At 38.9% G+C, this 7,770-nt stretch overlaps 1 long non-coding RNA gene across 1 annotated transcript; it reads right to left on the bottom strand.

The window, feature by feature from the left end:
* Window positions 1–5,279: 5,279 nt before the first annotated feature.
* LOC113471800 lies at window positions 5,280–6,186 on the bottom strand. The gene is made up of 3 exons (XR_003394355.1): window positions 6,083–6,186; window positions 5,974–5,992; window positions 5,280–5,810 (listed from the first exon to the last, which is right to left on the bottom strand). It is a non-coding gene; the product is annotated as an uncharacterized LOC113471800 (long non-coding RNA).
* Window positions 6,187–7,770: the final 1,584 nt, after the last annotated feature.

Here is a 7,770-nt window from a genome sequence, read left to right as displayed (position 1 = left end):
AAATAAAAATATCTATCATTGCAAAATTGAACATCAAAATGGTTGTTTGTCTGGGAAAAAAAGTTGTACTTTTTGCGTTGTAATGGGTAATCTACAAAATGTTTATGTAGATGTAGCTGTAGACTAGGTAGTTTGTAGTTTGAGTTCCAAATTCGGAGTGTGGAGTGTTTGGAAGGTCTGATGCCTCCTCCACCAAATTCTTCGTCTTCCTAGTGTAGTCTTTTCCTATTTACCTAAATAGGGTTGGCCAACTCCACCAATTGGGAATGCTCCAAACGCATCAAATCGATTTTCTTCAGACTCTCAACGTAATTTGACCTCTGCTTTGGTGCTATTCTGAGAGTCTCTACTGTGGATACTAGATAAAGCATTGAAGCAGTCATACGTAGGTATAGGTCGACTTAAAAATAACACAAAGAGACAACTTAAATCTTTACCGGACAGGCAAATAATCTCCTTTTTCTTTTCCTCTTCCTTCTTTACCTTCATCCTTCTTTACCTTCAACTTTTTCTTCTTAATGCTCCAAACGCATCAAATCGATTTTCTTCAGACTCTCAACGTAATTTGACCTCTGCTTTGGTGCTATTCTGAGAGTCTCTACTGTAGATACTAGATAAAGCATTGAAGCAGTCATACGTAGGTATAGGTCGACTTAAAAATAACACAAAGAGACAACTTAAATCTTTACCGGACAGGCAAATAATCTCCTTTTTCTTCTCCTCTTCCTTCTTTACCTTCAACTTTTTCTTCTCCTCCTCCTCCTCCTCCTCCTCCTCTTTTTTATTTCTTCTTCTTCTTCCTCCTTCTCCTTTTCTCTCTCTCTCTCTCTCTCTCTCTCTCTCTCTCTCTCTCTCTCTCTCTCGCTCTCTCTCTCTCTCTCTCTCGCTCTCACTCTCACTCTCACTCGCTCTCTCCCTCTCTCGCTCTCTCGCTTTCTCGCTCTCTCTCTCTCTCGCTCTCTTTCTCTCTCTCTCTCTCTCTTTCTCTCTCTCGCTCTCTCTCTCTCTCTCGCTCTCTCTCTCTCTCTCGCTCTCTTTCTCTCTCTCTCTTAATTTGAATAAAAAAAAAAAAAAAAAAAAAAAAATCGCAATAAAAAAGTTGAGCTTCATATTTATTTTTTCCAAAAATAAAAATATCTATCATTGCAAAATTGAACATCAAAATGGTTGTTTGTCTGGGAAAAAAAAGTTGTACTTTTTGCGTCGTAATGGGTAATCTACAAAATATTTATGTAGATGTAGGTAGACTAGGTAGTTTGGGTTCCAAATTCGGAGTGTGGAGTATTTGGAAGGTCTGATGCCTCCTTCACCAAATTCTTCTTCTTCCTAGTCTAGTCTCTTCCTATTTACCTAAATAGGGTTGGCCACTACGGTCTTATCGTCCCGAAATCGAAGAGAGAAGGGAGACAGGATAGGAGAAAGCCAGCCGTTCCGAGAACGAACATTATCCCATTAGAATAAAATCCCCCCCGGGCGGGAATCGAACCCGCGGCCTAGCGCTTACAAGGTAGACGCACTACCGACTAAGCTAACTAGGCTGGTTAAAAGGTTTGATGCCCCGTTGAGAAGCAAGGGAACAATATGCTTTTCTAATCTTTGATTTTTTTATGTTGCAGGGGTCTCTTGCTACAGACATCGGATCGATACAAAGAGGCAATAGAAAGCTACAAGTTGGCCATCCACTACCGGCCTTCCCTGGCGGGTAAGTAGAAAGAATAGCCATATAGAGTTTTACCACCGTGGATTGTCTCAGGATTGAGTTCAATCCGAGGTTGACCTGAGTGTTAAGTATAGGGAAATCCTCGTTTCCTCTCAATCTCGAGTTGGTAAACCCCAGCATTAGTGTACGGTACCTGTAGGTAAATATGCATCTGCAGTTAGGAAGGTCTGAATTTTTCAGGTACATCTTGAAACGAACCCGCGGCCTAGCGCTTACAAGGCAGACGCACTACCAACTAAGCTAACTAGGCTGGCTCATAGATCTCAAATGAGAAAATACTACCATGTTGGTCACTTCGCGTTTATAATAATACTTGTTCTTATTATTAGGCTGTTGTGGTTCTAGAGATAGAGCGATCAGTGTGTGAACTATGAACTGTGAATGGATCTTGTTCTTATAATATAAGTTGACAACTTCTTATGCGGGCATCAACTTTCATAGAATTTTACATCATGCTCTCTTCTTGCAGCACAATTAATTTAATTCTAGAAAAAAGTACCATCCTAAAAGGAGAAATAGAGAGAAAGAGGGAATGAGAGTCGTGGGACAAAATGTAATATTAAAAGTAATTATTTTTCTATTAGCTTTTCTCATCTCGCTCTTGCTTTCGCCTTCCTTCGGTTGGATGCGTCCTTGAGTTTCTTCTCTTCGTCTTGCTATCTCTTTTACTTGCACTTTGTCGTAGCTCCTTTTTAACCCATTGTCACAGTGAAGTGTCCATCTCGAAGCTCAAGTGTCCCGTGAGGCTGAAAGGAAGTCTTAACTTTAAGTCTCCCGTGGGTCGAATGTACTCGACGAAATATGCTCAATGACAATCAGAGATCGTGAAAGTTTGTCAGGCTGTATGCCCGAGCAAACTTGAACGATCTCAAGATTAAAAAAAAAAAGATTTGATATAGTTCTAATTCTAAGAATGTACTGATGACTTACCCCCCTATTATTTCCTATTTCTCTGACGAAAGTATTCTATCATCCACCCAAGTATGATTTTGAGAAACCCTTTTCGGCTTCTCTCTCTCTCTCTCTCTCTCGTCTTCATTAGACAATACAGTATCGATGCTCTTTAGGTGAACATCCTATCAAGTCCAGAATAATGAACTTTCGTTGCAACCTCATACTATTGTTCCGCAGACTACTTGTAAAGTTCCCTCCCCTGGGCGGTAGGTGGCATTCAAGATTCTCCCAAAAAGGACTTCTTTCGTCTGAAGTAGGTCATCTTCATTACTGAAAACTTTCGTTGCAACCTCATACTATTGTTCCGCAGACTACTTGTAAAGTTCCCTCCCCTGGGCGGTAGGTGGCATTCAAGATTCTCCCGAAAAAGGACTTCTTTCGTCTGAAGTAGGCCATCTTCATTACTGAGACTTTGGCCTGAGGAGAAGAGGTTGAACATGGGTTAGACAGTGTAAGAGATTAAGATTACATTGAAAAAGTAATTAAAGGCAGGCAAAAGAAAATTTCATTAGCAAAAAAGAAGATGTAGCATCCTTCAACGAACATTATCCCATCAGGATAAAATCCACCCCGGGCTGGAATCGAACCCGCGGCCTAGCGCTTACAAGGCAGACGCACTACCAACGTACCAACTAAGCTAACTAGGCTGGCTCATAGATCTCAAATGAGAAAATACTACCATGTTGGTCACTTCGCATTTATAATAATATTCTTATAATATAAGATTATTAGGCCAGCCATTCACTGTCAAATAGACCTGACAGACGGACCGTTTCAGCTGTACCTGTCAGGTCTCAGGTCTACCTGATAGTGAGTGGCTGACCTTATTATGCCCTACGTATGTTGACTATAATGATCATAGTATATAGTTGTTACTATTACCCTCATTATTTGAAGATATTCGTATGTAATATCAGTATCTGGTATTGTTCCAATAAAGTTCCACGTGCAGCTTTGTTTGACAGGTCAAGGAGAAGAGTAAATAATGAAAATGTACAAAATTGTTTGTAAATCGTGCAATAAATGTAGCTACTTTGTTTACAAATCGTGTATCGACGACTACCTATCTCAAGATAATTAGTTTTTTCCCACCTATGTAACTTTTCAATCATTTTCAGGTCAATTATTGTCGGAGAAATCTTTTCAAGATAATTTGTTTTTCCACTAATGAAAATGTACAAAATTGTTTGTAAATCGTGCAATAAATGTACCTACTTTGTTTACAAATCGTGTATCGACGACTACCTATCTCAAGATAATTAGTTTTTTTCCCACCTATGTAACTTTTCAATCATTTTCAGGTCAATTATTGTCGGAGAAATCTTTTCAAGATAATTTGTTTTTTCCACTAGGTGAGGGTTCCTCCCCAATTCACGAGACCAACTTCTGTACCCTCTACTGGAGCTCTTTTTAATTGTCGCTTATCGTTAGGTATTTACCCTAACAGCAAATTTCTTGAAAGCAGTTGGCGCGATACAGTTGAAGCTCTTTAAATATTAATTCCTTCGCTGTGAGGGTTCCTCCCCAATTCACGAGACCAACTTCTGTACCCTCTACTGGAGCTCTTTTTAATTGTCGCTTATTGTTAGGTATTTACCCAAACAGCAAATTTCTTGAAAGCAGTTGGCGCGATACAGTTGAAGCTCTTTAAACTAACAAACCTACTCGTAACGGAAGGTCAAAAGCCCCAAGTATAAATATACTTCATGTATTCTATTCCCATTTCCCTATTCGCAACTTTCTTTGCCGCCTATGATCACAACATTCTCAACTACTCGGAACTTTCTTGCACCTCAAATCTCCAAGTCTGAAGAAAGCTAAATGAAACTTTCATAATATCCTGAGTTTCCACTAGGTAATATAACTTTTTATCTGATTATTTTCAGGTCAATTCCTGTCGGAGAACGAACGATACAAAGAGGCAGCTGACAGATTCACCAAAGCAGTAGAACTGGCACCGTCGGAGTATCAACTGCTCGAGAAAGCTGCCACGGCACTAAGACATGCTGGAAGGTCAAAAGCCCCAAGTATAAATATACTTCATGTATTCTATTCCCATTTCCCTATTCGCAACTTTCTTTGCCGCCTATGATCACAACATTCTCAACTACTCGGAACTTTCTTGCACCTCAAATCTCCAAGTCTGAAGAAAGCTAAATGAAACTTTCATAATATCCTGAGTAGGTACCTACGTTTTTCAATTAACACCTTGGATTGAGTTTGTTCAAGAAATAGATAATCAGGCTAAGTCGAAGGTGGTACTTTTTTGTCGACTATATGATGGGCACTCACGGTATTAAATTTATTTTTGGATTGAACGGCGGATGCCATATACAGTAGAGACAGAACTGCGCAGAAACGTATGCGCACAAACACATTAATGCGTTACCTGCAAGGGAGCTTTGCTCGGGACATTTGATGTGACGTCATCACCTACGGGAGCGTATGCCGTGACGTCAAAGTTTACGATTTGCCGGTATTTTTTAAATCAATTTATCTCGGGATCTAGAAGTCGTAGAAGAAAAAGGAAAATTTCGTTGGTCCTCATTTTTCCTGCTCTATGACTTTGAAACACCACCCAAGTAAGCGCAACTGATCTATTAGTTAAGTTAGGTACCTCCATAGTTAAATTATCTACCACCATTGAGCTTTATCTAATTAATTCATACTTGAACTTTTGAATTATTCATAATTATGACCATCGTTAATAAGTTAATAATACCTGTACATAGGTATTTATATTTAGTTACATAGCCTTAATTACCTACACTAAATGCTATCATAAGTAATGTAAAATGCTCGATGGCTATTAGGAACAGTGATAGTAGAAAGTAGAAACAGTGAGAAGTTGAGAACTAATAATAATGTTGTACAATGTACATAACTGTTTCAACTTCCAAGATTCTAACACCTTACAAGGTGAAGTTCTTGATAGTGTTAATTCAGAAATCAACGTACATAATTATGTACCTACTTACTTATGACTAATATAAGGTTGTGGTTTATGTACTGGATTATGCTAGGGCTGTGCAAAATGATGTGGTAACTGATGGTAACTTAAACGAGAACGAAATTTAACAAAATCTAAATAACATAATAAAAAGCTATCACTTCAATATCAAAGTGTACAAACAAACTACTTACTTATGACTAATATAAGGTTGTGGTTTATGTACTGGATTATGCTAGGGCTGTGCAAAATGATGTGGTAACTGATGGTAACTTAAACGAGAACGAAATTTAACAAAATCTAAATAACAAAATAAAAAGCTATCACTTCAATATCAAAGTGTACAAACAAAAAACTAGCCCAAAAACCTAGTCAATCATAACCCAGTACAGAACCACAATCTCTCTGCAACGGCTGAAAATTTTGGCTGTCTGAAACGATGTCTAGATAGATGCAACCTAGTCAATCATAACCCAGTACAGAACCACAATCTGGATCTCTCTGCAACGGCTGAAAATTTTGGCTGTCTGAAACGATGTCTAGCTAGATAGATGTCTATAGATGCAGCTTATCATCGGGTCGCTTCGGTTGTCTGTTGACCTTAGGCTGTGTGTGTGTGTGTGTGTGTGTGTGTGTGTGTGTGTGTGTGTGTGTGTGTGTGGTGGTCCCGTACAAAGGACGGGTCAACCACTAGTAGTTACTACTCGTAGTTAGGTGAAAAGAAAAATACAAAATACTCGTATAAAGAATTTTTCTAGTAATGACTTTCTTCTTTCATTAATTTATTTGCTGTCGAAAATATATTCAGTACTTACAACTTAACTAGAGAAATGAGGATATTTATGAAATTGAATGGAAATACAAAAGCATCTTGTTGATTGTAGTAATTTGGCCTTCTCCTCCCATATTTTTCATATTCAGAGTTCGCTTAGGCCAGCCACTCACTATCAGGTAGACCTGACAGGCGGACCTGATCAGGTGTACCTCCTCCCATATTTTTCATATTCAGAGTTCGCTTAGGCCAGCCACTCACTATCAGGTAGACCTGACAGGCGGACCTGATCAGGTGTACCCGTCAGGTCATCTGATAGTGAGTGGCTGGCATTATGCAGCAATATGTGACATATTGCATATCTATTGTTTTAGTAGGCAAATATAGAAATAACGGAGTAAATAATACCGACTCAAGTATTACAATCAACAAGGCCAAATTACTACAATCAACAAGATGCTTTTGTAGTTCCATTCAATTTCATAAATATCCTCATTTCTCTAGTTAAGTTGTAAGTACTGAATATATTTTCGACAGCAAATAAATTAATGAAAGAAGAAAGTCATTACTAGTGAGTGTGTGATGGGCGTGGTGTGTATGTGTGTGGGCGTGTGGGTGTGTGTGTGGTGGGTGGTGTGATGGGTTGTGTGTGATGGGTGTGTGTGTGATGGGCGTGGTGTGTATGTGTGTGGGCGTGTGGGTGTGTGTGGTGGGTGTGTGGGGGGTATGTTTATGTGTGTGTGTGGTGGTCCCGTACAAAGGACGGGTCAACCACTAGTAGTTACTACTCGTAGTTAGGTGAAAAGGAAACCTCAGTAGAGTCAGTAGTTACAGTTCCCGCTATCAAACCTCTTGTCAAAAAAAAAAAAAAAGAAAGAAATCCAGGAAACCACAGCAAAAGCCTTAGGCTCTTTCACCATACTTCATGAGTTATTTAGTTTCAAGTATGGAAATTATTGAAAAGAGCCAAGTGTGAAGGCTGTCTCAATAAAGTCTAGTAATGACTTTCTTCTTTCATTAATTTATTTGCTGTCGAAAATATATTCAGTACTTACAACTTAACTAGAGAAATGAGGATATTAACTAGAGAAATGAGGATATTTATGAAATTGAATGGAAATACAAAGGCATCTTGTTGATTGTAGTAATTTGGCCTTGTTGATTGTAATACTTGAGTCGGTATTATTTACTCCGTTATTTCTATATTTGCCTACTAAAACAATAGATATGCAATATGACACATATTGCTGCATAATGCCAGCCACTCACTACCAGGTGACCTGACAGGTACACCTGATCAGGTCCGCCTGTTAGGTCTACCTGATAGTGAGTGGCTGGCCTAAGCGAACTCTGAATATGAAAAATATGGGAGGA

The sequence above is a fragment of the Diaphorina citri genome, unplaced genomic scaffold, assembly GCF_000475195.1.
Source record: "Diaphorina citri unplaced genomic scaffold, Diaci psyllid genome assembly version 1.1 scaffold3029, whole genome shotgun sequence".
Taxonomy (NCBI): domain Eukaryota; kingdom Metazoa; phylum Arthropoda; class Insecta; order Hemiptera; family Psyllidae; genus Diaphorina; species Diaphorina citri.
The sequence above is the reverse complement of the archived record's forward strand: the minus strand, read 5'-3'. Positions and strand labels throughout refer to the sequence as shown.